The sequence below is a fragment of the Podarcis bocagei genome, assembly GCF_964188305.1.
Source record: "Podarcis bocagei genome assembly, chromosome: 1".
Classification (NCBI taxonomy): domain Eukaryota; kingdom Metazoa; phylum Chordata; class Lepidosauria; order Squamata; family Lacertidae; genus Podarcis; species Podarcis bocagei.
This window is the reverse complement of record NC_138125.1, coordinates 140,925,441-140,944,647: the sequence shown is the minus strand read 5'-3', so window position 1 is coordinate 140,944,647 and position 19,207 is coordinate 140,925,441. Positions and strand designations below refer to the sequence as shown.

Genomic DNA, 19,207 nt, shown 5'->3' with positions numbered 1-19,207 from the left:
CTGAGATGTCAGAGTGGTTTAGTTCCAACATGATAGCAGGGTACATGTGAAAAGTGTTATGATGAAAACTGATGTCTTGAAAGCGACACAACACTTGCGCAGTGATCGTCATGGGCATTTGATTTTCAAATGCATCCTTTACAAATTGAGTTGGACAGTCCATTTTGTTACAAATACAGAAACGTTTCCATTTTTGTTATGAAATAAAAACAGGCCCTTGTGTGTTCTCTGTGCTAGATTTGGTATTAGGGAAATGTACACTTTTCATTCAGAAATAATGAAACCTGCAATTTCTTCTTGGAGGGATACAATCTATTTCAGAGAAACAGACCAGACAAGAAAGGAGGAGGAGTGGCGTTATATGTCAGGGATGTGCATACCTGTGAAGAGATCCAAGATTTAGGACCTCAAAGCCAAAGTGAGAGCATTTGGGTCAAAAGTAAGGGAGAGAAGAATAACAGAGACCTCATTGTGAGAGCTTACTATAGATCCCCAAGCCAAACGGAGGACATAGATGATGCCTTCCTGGAACAGATGGCCAAGCATGCAAAAGGAAGGGAGATAGTAGTAATGGGGGACTTCAATTACCCGGATATTTGTTGGATGTCAAACTCAGCCAAGAGCATAAGGTCAAACAGATTCCTCACTGGCCTTGCAGACAACTTCATTGTCCAGAAAGTGGGAGAAGCAACAAGAGGAACAGCCATTTTAGATCTGGTCCTAACCAATGTTGATGACCTGGTTAGTGGGGTAGAAGTGGAAGGATCATTAGGCGCGAGTGATCATGCTCTTCTGAAGTTTACTATACAGCGGAAAGGAGCAGCCAAGCATACTAGGACTCAATTTCTTGACTTTAAGAAACCGACTTCATAAAACTTAGGGAAGTGCTGGGTGAGATCCCATGGACAGTAATACTAAAAGGAAAGGGAGTTCATGATGGCTGGGAGTTTGTTAAGAGGGAGATAGTAAAAGCACAACTTCAGGCAATACCAATGAGACAGAAACATGGAAGGTGCCTAAAGAAGCCAGGGTGGCTATCTAAAGAACTTTTAACTGAGTTAAGATTAAAAAAGGATGTGTACAAAAAATGGAAAAGGGGGGAAACCACCAAAGAGGAATTCAAACAAATAGCCAGCACATGTAGACACAAAGTCAGAAAAGCTAAAGCACAGAATCAACTCAGGCTTGCTAGAGAGGTTAAAAGCAACAAAAAGGGCTTTTATGAGTATGTCCGTAGCAAAAGGAAGAACAAAGAAACAGTGGGGTCACTCAGAGGAGAAGATGGTGAAATGCAAACAGGGGACACAGAAAGGGCTGAACTCCTCAATGCCTTCTTTGCCTCAGTCTTCTCTGATAAAGAAAACAATGCCCGACATGAAGAATTTGGAGCAAATGATTCAGCAGAGGAAACACAGCCCAGAATAACTAAGGAGATAGTACAAGAATACTTGGCTAGTTTAGATGTATTCAAGTCTCCAGGGCCAGACGAACTGCATCCAAGAGTATTAAAAGAACTGGCAGATGTGATCTCAGAACCAATGGCAGTCATCTTTGAGAATTCCTGGAGAACAGGCGAAGTCCCGGCAGACTGGAGGAGGGCAAATGTTGTCCCTATTTTCAAAAAGGGGAAAAGAGAGGACCCAAATAATTACCGCCCAGTCAGTCTGACATCAATACCAGGGAAGATTCTGGAGCAGATCATTAAGCAAACAGTCTGTGAGCACCTAGAAAGGAATGCTGTGATCACCAATAGTCAGCATGGATTTCTGAAAAATAAGTCATGTCAGACTAACCTGATCTCGTTTTTTGACAGAATTACAAGCCTGGTAGATGAAGGGAATGCAGTGGATGTAGCCTACCTTGATTTCAGCAAGGCATTTGACAAGGTGCCCCATGATATTCTTGTAAAGAAGCTGGTAAAATGCGGTCTTGACTATGCTACCACTCAGTGGATTTGTAACTGGCTGACTGACCGAACCCAAAGGGTTCTCATCAATGGTTCCTCTTCATCCTGGAGAAGAGTGAGTAGTGGGGAGCCACAGGGTTCTATCTTGGGCCCGGTCTTATTCAACATCTTTATCAACGACTTGGATGATGGACTCAAGGGCATCCTGTTCAAATTTGCAGGTGACACCAAACTGGGAGGGGTGGCTAACACGCCAGAGGACAGGATCACACTTCAAAACGACCTTGACAGATTAGAGAACTGGGCAAAAACAAACAAGATGAACTTTAACAGGGAGAAATGTAAAGTATTGCACTTGGGCAAAAAAAAAAAAAAATGAGAGGCACAAATACAAGATGGGTGACACCTGGCTTGAGAGCAGTACATGTGAAAAGGATCTAGGAGTCTTGGTTGATCACAAACTTGACATGAGCCAACAGTGTGACGCGGCAGCTAAAAAAGCCAATGCAATTCTGGGCTGCATCAATAGGAGTATAGCATCTAGATCAAGGGAAGTAATAGTGCCACTGTATTCTGCTCTGGTCAGACCTCACCTGGAGTACTGTGTCCAGTTCTGGGCACCACAATTCAAGAAGGACACTGACAAACTGGAACGTGTCCAGAGGAGGGCAACCAAAATGGTCAAAGGCCTGGAAATGATGCCTTATGAGGAACGGCTAAGGGAGCTGGTCATGTTTAGCCTGGAGAAGAGGAGGTTAAGGGGTGATTTGATAGCCATGTTCAAATATATAAAAGGATGTCATATAGAGGAGGGAGAAAGGTTGTTTTCTGCTGCTCCAGAGAAGCGGACACGGAGCAATGGATCCAAACTACAAGAAAGAAGATTCCACCTAAACATTAGGAAGAACTTCCTGACAGTAAGAGCTGTTCGACAGTGTAATTTGCTGCCAAGGAGTGTGGTGGAGTCTCCTACTTTGGAGGTCTTTAAGCAGAGGCTTGACAACCATATGTCAGGAGTGCTCTGATGGTGTTTCCTGCTTGGCAGGGGGTTGGACTCGATGGCCCTTGTGGTCTACTCCAACTCTAGATTCTATGATTCTATGATTCTTCTAAGATTATGAGTTAAAGGTAAAGGTAAAGGGATCCCTGACCATTAGGTCCAGTCGTGGCTGCCCCTGGGGTTTGCAGCGCTCATCTCGCTTTACTGGCCGAGGGAGCCGACATTTGTCCACAGACAGTTTTTCTGGGTCATGTGGCCAGCATGACTAAGCTGCTTCTGGCGAACCAGAGCAGCACACGGAAACACTGTTTACCTTCCCGCCGGAGTGGTACCTATTTATCTACTTGCACTTTGTGCAATTATGCAGTGTTAAAGTGTGACATGGTGGAGACCAAGGGAAACAGAGGCTCTTGTACAGAATTGTATATAGGAGAAGGAGAAGCTAGAGCACTTGGATTGAGTGGGATTGGTCTTTGAGTGGGGAGGAAAGAATCATAGAATCAAGAAGGATTCCTCAAGTCAAAGGAAGATCTCAAGTGCTCACTGAAATAGCAGGACTTCAATCCTTCTTGGGTCTTCTCTGAATATGAGCCCACTGAGAACTGGGACAGACTGTACTTGGATGGGTCCAGGTGTCTAGCAAGTTGCTAAGCCTATCCTCACCACCACTTCAAAATCATGAAATCTGCCCAGATTTCAGTGTATCTGAAGAAGTGTGCTTGCACACGAAAGCTCATACCAAGAACTAACTTAGTTGGTCTTTAAGGTGCTACTGGAAGGAATTTCTTTATTTTGACTATGGCAGACCAACACGGCTACCTATCTGTAACTGCCCAGATTGTAAGTGTTCAAATAATGAAAAGGGTTGCAGGACAGAGAAGAGTTAAAGACCTATACCAATGCAGCAAACTCTGACAGGTAAATGAGAAGTGATGTTTACTTTTTAAAAATAGCAATACATCACCTTCACAGTAGCCTGAAGATGTGCAATAATAGCTAACCAGAAACTCTCCATGCGCCTAATGTGGGGGAATTTATTGTGCGACTGAATTTTCTGTTACATTTACTGTAGATGTGCAGCTAGAATGATCATTTTCTGAATGTGAGGCAGTTACTGCTTCTAACATTTCGTTTCCATTTAATAAAATGATTGGGAAACCCACTGGGTTTTTTTCTTTTTTTAAAAAAACAACATGTAATATATAGGAGCCCATCAATGACAGCAAAAGAAAATAAAACCCAGTGTGCCTCTGTCTGCTGTATGTGATGTTGCACACAGAAAGCAAACAACTGTCGATATAACTGCAGAATCTTGCTCAAGCACGAAATGCCTGAAGACATGATCACACACTTCCCCTGGGTTGTGGAGTGGCTTTTCACAGGCACCAAGCAGAACCCAGCCGCCGGCCCGCCCCCCCGCTCTATCGCATTAACCACAGGCGTGCTGGTGTGCTCCATTACAACCTCAGCCATTCTTATGCAACCAGCAGCCTGCCGCTCTAGGGTCCTATCCATGGTACAAGAAGCTCGCAGTTTACGCTTGCTTTACTTACGAGACCATAACCTTACATGGATGTGGCTAAATAAATAAGTAAATGACAAGCTGGGGAAACTCACAGTTCTCTGCTCTGCATTTATTTATTCACCCCACCTTCACACCTAGCAGGTTTTCCTTGCTTACAGGGCTTTGGGCAGGGAAACTGAGGGCTCTGACAGCATCCCAGAGCCTTCACACCACCTTCCCAAAGCCCGGTAAACCCAGTGTCCCAGAGGGTGGTTGCCTCCTTGCATACTGGAGTCTGGCAAGGTTGTGGTATGGCCCTGGAAAACTCTCAGGACCCTCCTGCAATCTTTCCAGCTCTGGTAAGCAGCCCTCTGAGTTACATCTGAGTTCACTTTCAGACTTCCTCAACTGGTGACACCCTTCGTTTTGGCACATGACACTGGAATCCATTCATCTTATTGACCTTTTGTTCTGTCTTCTGAGGAGCTCGTCAGCATCCATGTGTATTTATTTGCCAGAGAGGCTTACATATCTGACCTAGAAAAGAATGAATCCCTGAGTGAGGAATAGGAGGAGGAGATGGGCCACCAAACTCTGTTGGGTCAAGTTGCCATCACAGCTTTGCCTTAAAGAAATTTGAGGTGAATTTGAGGGTTCTGCCTCAAACATGATGTTTTTCAAGGAATGGCAGGACTTTTGACAAAAAAACCCCACAATTGCTCAGGAGGCTTCTGTGCAAACATAAATTGCTACCTGAAATGAATACTGAACATATTTGAAAGTTCCTCCTCAAACAAAACATCCGAGGAAATTTTAATAAAGACAAATAATTGTTGTTCTGGCACATCTCTGCATTTGCAGCACTTCAGAAGCAATCTACTTACTATGTCAAAGAGAAAGGATTGTGACCAGGTATATACCAGAAACATATTAAAAAATTGCAAAAGATGCTGAAAAAGAAGAAGACCATGACATATCTTAGTACCTGTAAAAATAAATTAAAAAATCCCAGCAGCATTGTTATATATGAGACAAAAATGATACAGAACATGAGCTGGGAGTTCAGCCAGCAGAGAATTGCTGTAATCAATTGCAGCCACAACAAAAGCATGAGGTCTCAGCCTGGTAATACTCTGAGATGGAGAAAAACAGCTTTAGAAGTAGGTCTTTAATGTATTCCTTACAGGTCATTAGAATCAACAGTGACACTGAGTTTCTTGACAGAGTTGGTAGATAATAATTGGATATTAGCCATAACATTCACAAGAATCAATAAGTAATTTTGGTGGATATATCAATGCAATACTGCTTACATCTGAGTTCACTTTCAAACAGTTGGTGCTACAAAAAGGTAGCACTTTCTGTGTTGCTGATCATGCGATATTTCCTTAGGGATTAGAAAGATTTTGTTTTCATATATTGCCTTGAGGGCACATTTTCAGCTGTCAGTCATACAGAAGCCAGATTTCTTCATTGGTTTCTCCTCCTCCTCTGAACACATAGGCAAGCGCATCTCTTTCTCTCAAAAGCAGCTTTAACTAGACAGCTGCCAGTCATTTATATGAGCCACACATGCAAGCTCTGTGATAAATAATATTGCAATCAGATAAACTATATGGGCAAGAGCAACAAAAACCCTAAACAGAAACTTACTAATTTATGCAAATCATTATTTGCATTATTGTTGAGGGTGGGGGTAAAAGTACTAAGCAAATGTCTATAGATAAAAGCAGAAACTGTCTTCTTCAAAGTTTCATGATATAGCATTTCTCTGAACAGCAACATATTACCAAATAAATTTTGGTATCTCAACAGATGAGAGAGTGGCTAATTGTTGCTAGATCTCAGCATATCCAAGTCTTCTATAAACACTGTTAAGTTGTAGGTGAACATATCAGACGACACAGTGATTCTCCAAACAGCTCTTGTTTATTTACAGGTCAGAACAGAACTGGACTGAAGGGTTCAGCCAGTACAATGTAACTGTAACAACTTTCTGTAACTATCCAATCACTGAACGTCACTTTTGATCCCTTATTTGCATATGTGGACCTGAACTATCTACAGTATCCCCCTGCTGGCCCAGGGTGAGAACTTCAGTACATAACAAACACCAACATTTATTAATAAGATTCAGACATGGCAAAGCACCAATAGTAGGTCCCAGTTCAGTTTACAGAACTGTTTGGCCACACTTTGTGTTTGCTCAGCAAGTATTGCCTACAGGTTTCTTAAAGGACTATTACACCACAGTAGCAGACAGCATAATACTGTAAATATCATACCAAGTGTTATAAATATGACAGCTGCCTTTCAGTTGTGCTTCCGAGCAGAATTCAAAGTCTTGCTGCTTATCTTGAAAGCCCCCAATGGCCTCGGCCCACTAGACCTGAAGGAGCGTCTCCACCCCCATTGCTCAGCCCCACTGAGGCCCTCCTCCAAGGGCCTTCTGCTGCCAGAAGGGAAGGGACAGGGAACCAGCACAGGGCCTTCTTGGTAGTGTCGCCCGCCCTGTGGAATGCCCTCCCTTCAGATGTCAAGGAAATAAAGAATTACACAACTTTTAGAAGACATCTGAAGGCAGCCCTGTTTTGGGAGGTTTTAAACTATGGTTACCAGATTTTTTTCAATGAATCCGGGGACATTTTTTTTTTTTTTTTTTGAAGCTGAGTAGCAACAGGGAGTCAGTAATGGGGATGGTGAGGCGAAAGACCCTGGGCACAAGCACACATGTATATTGTATAAAGGTGCAAAGCCCTTCTTTTGCACCCTGTGAAACATAAATGCCCTGAGTTTTTAAAAAACTGGGCTATGGTGTGCTGCCCACCAGTGACTCCCAAGCCTCAACCTGTGCCCCCTTCCCACCTTGTTTTGACTGATCAAGGGAGGCTTGGGAGTTGTGGGCGGGTGGCCGTTTCCCAGTTTTTTAAAAAACGCAAAGCATTTATGTTTCACCTGCCTGCGACTCCTGAGCCTCTCCCGATCTGTCAAAACGAAGGGAGAAGGGGGCAGGAGATCTGTACCGCTGGACGTCCCTGCTTCCCCCTCAGCAGTGGCGGCGGCAGCAAGCAGCTCCTGAAGCCAGCCAGAGCCAACTGTGCTACCAGGCTGGCTCCGGGCTGCTGAGGCTGCCGCTGCCACGTTTGCCAGGGACAGATTTGCAAGTCTGGGGACTGTCCCCGGGAACTGGGGACACCTGGTAATCCTATTTTAAACACTTGATGTTTTTCTTATGTTTTAGATATGCTATAAGGCCCAGAGTGGATGAGGTATAAACAACAACAACAACAACAAATCTCCACAGAACCGCACAAGGAACATCCTATTAAGACCTGGGGAGAATACCTCCACGCAACTGCAGGATACTCTGTATCCTGCACCCAGAGTGAACAAATACAAACCACTGAAGCACCTTCAGGTGAGTAAATCTCCTCCTCTACCTCCTCCTCTTTGCTATTGCTTTGGATGTTAGGGCTATTATCATTTTACTCTTTATTAACTGTATATACCGCCTTCCACCCACAGGTCTCAGAATAAAATCAAAATATAAAACCACCAAAGGGCTAGACGATATGGTTTCAAGCAGAGCTGGCTGGCCATCTCTCACAGATGCTTTGCAGGGGGTTGGACTAGATGACCCTTGGGATCCCTTCCAGCTCTAGACTTCTAGGATTCTATGGGATATATGTCAAGTGGAAGAACAACACCACCTAGCAATACAGGCAAAATAATTGCAGGGCATAACTCAGATTACAAAACTGCGCCGATATTTTGGTTTTGTGGAATTCCCAAGCAATGCCAGGCATAGGGCTACAAGTTAAAAATTAAATCCACACTGGAGGACTCAGAATACTATTTTCCTGCCTTTCTCCTGAGGCTTTCTTTATGGGTCTCTTTTGATTTGCCAGTACCTTCTTTATGGGTAACAAAATGTTTTGGGGAATATGAAGAGCTCTCTAAGGCTAGAATTGTATGCACATTTTCATTTATTTCCTTGCAGTCTTTATAGGCTGCCCTCTAAGTGAGTTCTCAGAAATGCACAGCATTGTAGCATTGGGACACAGGTAAATCCCACTAAACATTACAGGGGCAGAGAGTAGAACTGGACACACGGCTGCCATTTTGCTCATACACAACACATTCTAAGCAAGCATGGATACCATCAAGCTGGCCTGTGGTCTACTGAGAACGCTGCACAAATCACACAGGGCTTTGCAAGAGTGATTTGGTGCCCTGTTGGAAATCACATTCTAGATCCCATGGCATTGGCGTCTGCATTCTGACCCCTAGATTATTTCCCCTATCTATATGGCAAAGTTGCAGCAGTATTTTTTTTAAAAAATTGCCAGTTTTATTTTTTAGATATTTGTAAAAGGTTGCTGAAGTGCAACTTTCTTCTCAGCTGTGTGAATAATCAGAGAGGATGATGAACGCAGTTCCGATGGTACCTCTGCTCTGACTAAAAGCCGCTGTAGGTTTTAAGCAATGTTTAAATGATATGTTTTCCTTTCAGTGGCCACTGCCAACTGAGCCTCCTCAGTTTTTGGGGGCAAATAAGTGTTGCTGGGACTGGGGATATATAATACATTACAGGGCCTTATTTGCAAGTGAACTAAACATGCCACAAAGGAAAGTAAATTGGTGCCCATCATTACTCCTCAAATGAGGCGTCTCTGCGCAACATTCTCCATATCCCTGTGAAACTGCTTTGTTCAAAGTCTGGTAATCATCAAGCACTGTGGGGAGCATAGGCAGATGGAGGGTGAGCCAGAAGGCTTAAATAGCTGCTGTTCCTGCTTCCTTTTCACAAGAGAGATAGCGAGAAAGCACAGCCCTCTTGTTTGACCTTGATGTAAGACCCTTTAGAGTCCAGAGGCTCTGAGAATAGAACGTGGTGTTACTTTAACCGTCAGAACATTTGCTCTCAGTAACGCCTTTCAAAGTATACTACGCTGCATTTGAGACCAGCTGAAGATACAGTTTTCCTAAAAGTACTTGGGCAGGTAGTACTTCGGTCCATCAAGACTGAAGGGAGCTAATGATGGTCCATATCCTTTGAGGATCAAACACAAATCTGTAGCTCAACATTTTTACGCTGGCCTTTCATTGGAATGGCAGGCTCACAGCTTGTGGTGACCAGTAAATCTAGGTGTGCATAAATCTAGGAATGCATGGGCAAAATCTAGAGCAGCTCACAGTCTACATATTTGGTGATGTACCACTCCATATTTTTTTTAAAGAAAGTCTTCTACAATTTCTTCTACAAGAAATTGACCCCAACAGCCATTTATTAATTCTGAATATTGTCACTTCCATAACAGCCCTAAGGAAAACCAGATGTTTCTTAAAATATTAGATCTTAAAATATTCGTGGAGTTGATCACGGCTCAGGGAAATTGGAATGAGCCAATCAAATGCCGTGTGAGTACGACAGACCCATATTGCTATAATATCAAAGGCATCTTCCATTCTAAGCTCGCAAAAAATAGTAATGTCTGAAATAGAAGACTGTACCAGGCTGGCAGTGTGTAGCATAAATAAAAAGAGTTAATGATGGAATTCTAATATAGGTGCCAAGAAGTTACCATGAGGGTACGGTAGCCCACTCTGAAATTCTGGGCAATCAGGGCATCTTTGCAGTGTAAGAGCATCTAATCAAAGGGACTGTTCACACAGGGTTCTTTCATCCAAAAGTGAAGGTTTGCATGTGTGAATGTGTCATTGCTGATCAGACATCACTGACAGCTTTCCTTCCAGTAGCACCTTAAAGACCAACTAAGTTAGTTCTTGGTATGAGCTTTCGTGTGCATGCACACTTCTTCAGATACACTGAAACAGAAGTTGCCAGATCCTTCTATATAGTGAGAAGGTGGGGAGGGGTGTTACTCAGAAGGGAGGGTGCGAATGGGAGATAGGCAGATAGCTGAGAGAGCCTGTTGACGACTCTTAAGGACTGTAATAGGTCTTACAGGAAAAGGCAAGGGGTGAGAAGGTGAGAAATGGTTTAGTCATGTATAGTGAGATAAGAATCCAATGTCTTTGTTCAGCCCAGGTCTTTCCATGGTTTTAAGTTTGGTAATGAGTTGTAATGGTTTTAAGTTTGGTAATGAGTTGTAATTACCAAACTTAATTTTTTATTTTGACTATGGCAGACCAACACGGCTACCTATCTACCAGCTTTCCTTTTGTCTCACAGCATCTCTAACAATTGTTTTCAATGACTTCAGCAGGGGTGCGAAAACTCATCCATTCATTTATTTCCATGAATCAACTTCTCTCTGCTATAGTTCCTGGATGTCCACCCAGACTGTGGAATCTCTTGTGTATATATACTTTTAAGAATTGCAAGCACATGGCACCCTTTCCTTTTAATGAACTGCATTTGCTTACACCTTCAAATGCACACCTCCCTTCTCAGTTCTCCAATTACCTTGTACAAGTGTTTCCACTTCCAGCTACAAATAATTTGTTTTTGCAAACTGAAAGTGAGTCAGATAGAAACAGACAATGGATGTGTTTTGGAGAATTTAACACACCAGCGTAACTTTAATAGCCACACTGGAATCAAAGCTGTTGAATTGTTGTGACATCCCTGGGAGTTGGCCAGTTTGCACATTTCAGCTGCATTGAGCAATCAAGTGATGAGAAACCAAGGACTGCACATGCATGTGGGAACTAGCTGTTAGTTTGGGTTCAATGCCAGTTCCTCAAACAGATTTTTAAAATACAGCCACAGTACTTAGTGGGAAAGAAGGGATAAAGAAGGGAAGCTGCAGCAGAGCAGACAAGGCAAGAAAGGAGAAGAGAGGCGGAAGTGAAATAATAGATGGCTGTTTTGGTCTCTGTGGCATTTTGTGTCCTGCATGAGTAAGCTCTCCTCTGCTCACCTCAGATTAACTCAGAAGCTCTCTGATCTTAGATTATATTACAAACCAATCCAAGGCTTGACGAGACTCTTCCCTTGTCCAAGATGACCCCTCCTTGCTTTTAGAGTAGACCAAACTGTCCCTCATGCGGATAGCCCCCCCCCCCCAATCCTTAGTTTTCCCGGAAGCAGCTCCTAGGCAAAGCAGTGAAAGAACATCTTTCTTTTGTTTCCGGGTTTGAGCCCAGATAACTCCAAGGGCACTTGTAGTCCTGTGAAAACTTGCTTTGACATTTCCACAGAAGGGTGAGAGAAGTTTAGTTTGGCACTTTTATATTCATAACTGAGGCAAATGTTTTATTTAGAAAATTATTTTATTTTTTTAATGACTGAGCTAGCAATACATTCAGAGCACAACCCACTGGGCGCTGAGCCCAGGACATTCGCACGGATTTACTAACATTTTTATTTCGTTTGGTTGTTTTGACAATTTATATGAAGCTTAATTACTGCCATCTGTAATTGAAACAATGAAACCAAAAGTAAGTTAAAACTATAAAGTTGGAATTCAATTAAAAACCTTCATTAGTTCAAAGAGGCCTGTCTGACTTCAGCTGGAAGGAAGTTCCATAAAGCACCGTCTCTCATCACGTCAAATGCACCAGTGGTGCAAGCTGCCTTCAACAGGGCAATTCGATTTCTTTTTCATCCAATTCCGGTGAGGTGATGAGGAGCTATACTAGTGCCAGTGTGCAGGAATGGAATGGATGACGTCAGTGCAGACAAAACAGAGGTCCTGTTGGTGGGTGGCTCATGGGAGCTCCATGTTAGTGGAGTTCATCCTGTGCTGAATGGGGCTGCAATTCTCATAGAGAAACAAGTTCACATTCTGGCAGTACAAGCGTCTCCCCACTTACATTGGGGCTATGATCTGGGTCTGTGTGCGCATAAGTGAAATTGTGTTAATATTAATTATAATAATAATAATAATACTAACAACAACACCAATTTATTTATAAGCTGCCCATCTGATTGGGTTGTCCCAGCCACTCTGGGTGGCTTCCAGCAAATTAATACATTAAGCACGGTAAAACATAAACATTAAAAACTTCCCTAGACTGTACAGGGCTACCTTCAGATGTCTTCTGAAAGTCAGATAGCTTATTTGCTTCCCAAAGGGCGGGTGCGACTACTGAGAAGGCCCTCTGGAAGTGGGAGCACCCTCTAAACCCTCTTTAAAGGCCCTCTCTGCCACTCTCTTCAACCCATACCAAAAATACTATATCCAAAATATCCACAGCTAGATTTGAAGCTCTGGGCCTGGCAGGGGGCTGGAGGACACGTGGGGAAGTGGCGCTGGCTGCTGCGCTACCCAGCACAGCAGCAGGGAGCAGGGGTGCCAACTTGAATAAAATATGGGGGGGGGCAGGTAAGCCCTGCCTCACATAGTTGATTGCATGATGCAGTGCACACACAACATTTGAATGGCAATCCCCACCAACTGGGGGGCAGCCCCCTCAAATATTTTATTGTGGGGGCCAAAGCCCCTGTGGTCCTTAGGAGTTGGCTCTTATGGCGAGGAGGCTGAGCACAAACCAAGTCCTGCTCTGCCTCCAGTCTCTTTGGGGCTTCCTCTGCCCTCACTGAAGTCCTCTTCGAGCTCTGGGGATGATCTCCTCATGAGCCACGAGGACTCTTCAGCTCTCTCTCTCCCCATTTCTGGGTTTGGATTTAATTATTTCCTGGTGCTGTACGCATATGTGGTTGTGTGTAAGTTGGTCGCATATAAGGGGGGTGGCGCCCCTAAACTATCTCTGTTCGTAGCAATGCAGGCTCCTGCCCTAGCACAGAGCACCTCCCATCAGATTGGGGTGGTGGACCACGTGTCACTCTGTCTTGACAGAGCCTGGCATCAGCGAACTATCTTTTGGTGGCCCCATAAAATAAGACTCCTGTAATACATTATATACTGGGACGTGGGTAGTGCTGTGGTCTAAACCACAGAGCCTAGGACTTGCCGATCAGAAGGTTGGCAGTTTGAATCCCCGTGACGGGGTGAACTCCCGTTGCTCGGTCCCTGCTCCTGCCAACCTAGCAGTTTGAAAGCATGCTAAAAAGAGCAAGTAGGTAAATAGGTACCGCTCTGGCGGGAAGGTAAATGGCGTTTCTGCGCGCTGCTCTGGTTCACCAGAAGCGGCTTAGTCATGCTGGTCACATGACCTGGAAGCTGTACGCCGGCTCCCTTGGCCAATAAAGCGAGATGAGCGCCGCAACCCCAGAGTCGTCCGCGACTGGACCTAACGGTCTGGACTGGACCTAACCCTTTACCTTTACTACATTATTGAGTGGGATTGGGCTTCTTCAGCCACAGCAGCACCCTGTTTATTTCTGGGTTCAATTCTCCAGAGTTAGTTTGTGGCTGACTGGCTTAAGCTTGCTGGTTCTGCTTGGCAAGCCACCTTACCCTCAAAGTTACATGTCATTGCAGCATCCTATGTTAGTTTCTGGCTCTCCCATTCTGAGTTGCAGTCAACTGCAAGTCTTGTGATCTTTGCTGCCTCCCAGGGTCAGGTAACATTACCAGTTACTTCTACCTTTTGTCATCTCTCTCTCTCTCTCTTCCTCAGGTAACAGCAATAATATTACACATTACATGTCCTTCTTACAGCTGGATGACTAATGATTGTCATTATAGCTCTATGAGAGCCAGATAACTGCAACACTTCATTATATCTCTCTTTTACAGCCTGTAACTGCACTTCTCCACATTATACATTTCTTTCTTTCTCTGCAAATAAGGTAATTGTTATGCTCATCTTTATGTGTCTTTCTGGAGCCTGGAGCTTTAGCAGCTTCCATTGTATCTCCTCCAAGCTTGTAGTGCTAATGCTCCCTGCTATGTATCTTGGGGTCATGAGCTGATATTGCCGCGGAATCATCTCTGCTCTACTCTCCCTTACACGTTTCACCACTGTATAATTATTCTATCAAAAATGTGTGTTTATTCTTCTTCTTTGAAGATCTTAATACTTTTTCATACAGCGGCAAGTTCAGGCCAAGGACTGAGATTTGCGGCACAACAAATAAGAAACACAAGTTTGCAGAAAGGCCTTTATGCCCACTTTCGCCTCATGTCCACATGCATTCAAAAACAAGCTTGGTTTGTTGTTGATTTTTTTAGGGGAAACCCTAAAAAAAAAAAATCCATGCGAAAACTGGAAATTATTTATAATTACGTTGTTGTTGTTTTGTTTTAGAATCAGATGTAGGAACTAGCTATGAGGCAGTACAAACACTGCTTTCTTGTTTAAGAGCAGCTTCAAATCTGGGTAAAATGATTTTGAAAATTCCCTAAAAATGATGGAATATCCATAACACACGTTCACTTCCTGGGTATTTCCATAGAAAGAGCTGACTGCTCCCATCTACTAATGGAGTTTCCGTTCCCAAACTAATTTCAGTATTATGTGGGGGGGTGGGGGATGGTGGAGGTGGTGGAGACAATTGAGATGGGGGGGTGACAACAGGGAGCGACACCCCCACCCTCCATACACCGTGGTCCTGCTCCTAGTTAAAAGAACCACCAATTAAATTGCTTTCACCCAATGACTGTACAGTGGTACCTCAGGTTACATACACTTCAGGTTACATACACTTCAGGTTACAGACTCCACTAACCCAGAAATACCGGTAGTGCTTCAGGTTAAGAACTTTGCTTCAGGATGAGAACAGAAATCGTGCTCCGGTGGTGCGGCGGCAGCAGGAGGGCCCATTAACTAAAGTGGTGCTTCAGGTTAAGAACAGTTTTAGGTTAAGAACGGACCTCTGGAAAGAATTAAGTACTTAACCCGAGGTACCACTGTAGTGTGTGGTTTTTTAATTTATTTAATCATTTTTTTCAATATAAACAACAATCACAAGAAACATATACAACAAAAACTTCAATAACACTAATAACACAATTTAACATTTCATTTTTTTAAATATAAATTTTTATTAATTTTACAAAATTTTTAAAACAATACAAACATATAAAAAGACATACAAACACGTATAGTTTCATGACCTTTTTTTCATAAACCTTGTTTCTCGGACTCCCCCATACCTCCCCTCTCTGCATCCCAATGTCCCAAATTTTTCCAGCAACTTCTAAGTTAGTTCTGTCAAACATATGTCTTCTTGATCTTTCCTTCAGTCTAATCTTATATCGCTGTAACCCTTTCTTTCTCAAAACCTCGACATTCTAACATTCATCAAGTTTATAATAGTCCTTAAGATAAATTTTGAATTTCTTCCATTCTTCTTCCGCCATCTCCTTCCCCTGGTCGCGGATTCTGCCAGTCATCTCAGCCAGTGTCATATAGTCCATCACTTTCATCTGCCATTCTTCCAGAGTGGGTAGATCTTGTGTCTTCCAATACTTTGTGATAAGTATTCTTGCTGCTGTCGTAGCATACATAAAAAAGATCCTATCTTTCTTTGACACCAATTGACCGACAATGCCCAAGAGAAAGGCCTCTGGTTTCTTAGGGAAAGTACATTTAAGTACCTTTTTCATTTCATTATAAATCATTTCCCAGAAAGCCTTAATCTTCGGGCATGTCCACCAAAGGTGATAGAAAGTACCTTCAGTTTCTTTACACTTCCAACACTTATTATCAGGCAAATGATAAATTTTTGCTAGCTTGACTGGGGTCATGTACCACCTATAGATCATTTTAATAATATTTTCCTTTAAGCCATTACATGCCGTAAATTTTATACATTTTAACATTTCAGATTTGAGTACTGATATACCTATGACTACACCTTTTTAAAAATATTTCCCCACCTCTCAACCTCCTACTTCCCACCACCGTCCGCCTTATCGCTTAAATATTCCTTCCAGATTTATTTATATTTATCCATTCTTAATTTGTGTCGATATGCAGTTCATTCATAGGTAACTAGTCTGTCCATATTGTCAATCCATGTGCTCTATGGAATATTTTTGCGGCTCTTCCAATTAATCAGAACAAGTTTTTTTGCTTCTAATATGGCACGGTACATCCAATTTTTTTGACCCCTTGTAATCTCCCACGTTTCCGGTATATAATTTATAATTAAATTCAATTCCCCTAAATAATAATTTATTTTTATTACTCTTGCTATATATATACTTACCTCGCACCAAAATGTTCTTATCATTGGGCAGTTAATCATCATATGTACAGTGGTGCCTCGCAAGACGAAATTAATTCGTTCCGCAAGTCTCTTCGTCTTGCGAGTTTTTCGTCTTGCGATGCACGGTTTCCCATAGGAATGCATTGAAAATCAATTAATGCGTTCCTAGGGAAACCGCCTTCAGACCAGGTCCGGGGACAGTCTGTCCCTGGACCTCTTCTGAAGGCTGGGGGGGGGATAAGAGCTTTTCTTCCCACCCCCAGCATTTTAAAAAACCCCGGGACAGCGGAGGACTTCTCCGCTGTCCGGGCAATCTTAAAATGCTGGCGGGCGGAATTTTAAAATCGCCCCAGGACAGCGGAGGACTTCTCCGCTGTCCGGGGCGATTTAAAAGCCCCTGGGAAGGCAGGCAGGGGGGGACAAAGACTTTTGCCCCCCGCCAGCCTTCAGAAGCTGTTCCCACCCCCGCCCTGCTTTGGAGCACCGTTCCGAAGCCGGGCGGTGGGGGAAGGTGTTCCCACCCCCCCGCCCCGCTTCGGAGCACCGTTCCGAAGCGGGGCGGTGGGGGAAGGTGTTCCCACCCCCCCCGCCCCGCTTCGGAGCACCGTTCCGAAGCCGGGCGGTGGGGGAAGGTGTTCCCACCCCCCCGCCCCGCTTCGGAGCACCGTTCCGAAGCCGGGCGGTGGGGGAAGGTGTTCCCACCCCCCCCGCCCCGCTTCGGAGCACCGGGAGAAGCGATCTACCCGCAGCCCCTTGCTTCAAAAGAGGTCCGGGGGCAGCTGCCCCCCGGACCTCTTTTGAAGCAAGGGGCGGCAGGGAGAAGCGATCTTCTCCCCGCAGCCCCAGGTCCGGGGACAGCGGGAAACGCTTGCCGCTGCCCCCGGACCTCTTTTGAAGCAAGGGGCGGCGGGGAGAAGCGATCTTCTCCCCGCAGCCCCAGGTCCGGGGACAGCGGGAAGCGCTTGCCGCTGCCCCCGGACCTCTTTTGAAGCAAGGGGCGGCGGGGAGAAGCGATCTTCTCCCCGCAGCCCCAGGTCCGGGGACAGCGGGAAGCGCTTCCCGCTGTCCCCGGACCTCTTTTGAAGCAAGGGGCGGCGGGGAGAAGCGATCTTCTCCCCGCCGCCCCAGGTCCAGGGACAGTGGGAAGCGCTTCCCGCTGTCCCTGGACCTCTTTTGAAGCAAGGGGCGGCGGGGAGAAGCGATCTTCTCCCCGCAGTCCCAGGTCCGGGGACAGTGGGAAGCGCTTCCCGCTGTCCCCGGACCTCTTTTGGAGCAAGGGGCGGCGGGGAGAAGCGATCTTCTCCCCGCCCCCCCAGGTCCGGGGACAGCAGGAAGCGCTTCCCGCTGTCCCCGGACCTCTTTTGAAGCAAGGGGCGGTGGGGAGAAGCGATCTTCTCCCCGCAGCCCCAGGTCCGGGGACAGCGGGAAGCGCTTCCCGCTGTCCCCGGACCTCTTTTGAAGCAAGGGGCGGTGGGGAGAAGCGATCTTCTCCCCGCAGCCCCAGGTCCGGGGACAGTGGGAAGCGCTTCCTGCTGTCCCCGGACCTCTTTTGAAGCAAGGAGCGGTGGGGAGAAGCGATCTTCTCCCCGCAGCCCCAGGTCCGGGGACAGCGGGAAGCGCTTCCCGCTGTCCCCAGACCTCTTTTGAAGCAAGGGGCGGCGGGGAGAAAAGAGGTCCGGGGACAGCGGGAAGCGCTTCCCGCTGTCCCCGGACCTGGGGCTGCGGGGAGAAGATCGCTTCTCCCCGCCGCCCCTTGCTTCAAAAGAGGTCCGGGGGCAGCGGCAAGCGTTTCCCGCTGTCCCCGGACCTGGGGCTGCGGGGAGAAGATCGCTTCTCCCCGCCGCCCCTTGCTTCAAAAGAGAAGACCCGCTGTCCCCGGGGCAAGTTTCGTTCTGTGAAGCAAGCCCATAGGGAAATTCGTCTTGCGAGGCAACTCGAAAACGAAAAAACCTTTCGTTTTGCGAGTTTTTCGTCTCGCGAGGCGTTCGTCTTGCGGGGTACCACTGTACTAAGTTCACATTTTTACATCTCCAGCAGTTATCTGCATTTGTTATTTTCTTCTGGTAAAGATTTGCTGGAGTCCAGTGGACTCTGAATATTATTTTCTGCTGAATAAGTCTTGGTCTTAGATCCATAGAGGTTATTTCTGTTGATTTTATACTTGACTCCCATACATCTTCTGTTATCTGTACCCCTAACTCTTCACTCCATTTTTGTCTATCATATTCTAAATCATATTTCTTCCTGTTGAGTAGGGTTTTATATAGTGCAAGTGTAGATTTTTTTGTTTTTGTTGCTAGAAATTAAATCTTGTAGCAGCATGGGTGTTTCCGATGCTGCTATAGCGTCAGGGCCAAACTGCCTTTCCAATAGAGGTTTCAATTGGATGTATTGTCATTGCGTTTCACTGGTTAATCCTTACTTTACTTGCACAGTATTATATTCCACAAATTTGTAATTTTCATCAAATAATTGATTCAATGTCAAAATACCGTTTGCCAAATTATTACTTGATTTCCAATTTTTAATTTTGGGTTGGCCCATATTGTTAATTTCTCATGCTGATAGGGGTCATGCTTATTATTTTTATTTATGTTTTATTTATATTCATCCAAATTTTTATAGGTGCTTTAATAGTCTCCAGGATAATAGGATATTTCATAAAATTAGAGCCGAGTTTAGTCCACCCTTCTAGAGGTTCAAATAAACTATATTCGAGAGTAGCCCAATAGGGATTCCTGCTAGCTCTCCAGTCATTAATCTTACTCA

The 19,207-nt window shown here is 44.8% G+C and overlaps 1 long non-coding RNA gene across 11 annotated transcripts in view; it reads left to right on the top strand.

The window, feature by feature from the left end:
- The window catches only part of LOC308581600, a 150,130-nt gene that overhangs the window by 60,833 nt on the left and 70,090 nt on the right, over positions 1-19,207 (top strand). For 10 of the 11 annotated variants that reach the window (XR_014005124.1, XR_014005125.1, XR_014005126.1 and 7 more), the window contains one exon: positions 7,652-7,828. The exons of the other annotated variant lie outside the window; for it this stretch is intronic. This is a non-coding gene — a long non-coding RNA (uncharacterized lncRNA). The remainder of the gene's footprint in view (positions 1-7,651; positions 7,829-19,207) is intronic. 11 annotated transcript variants of the gene reach the window in all.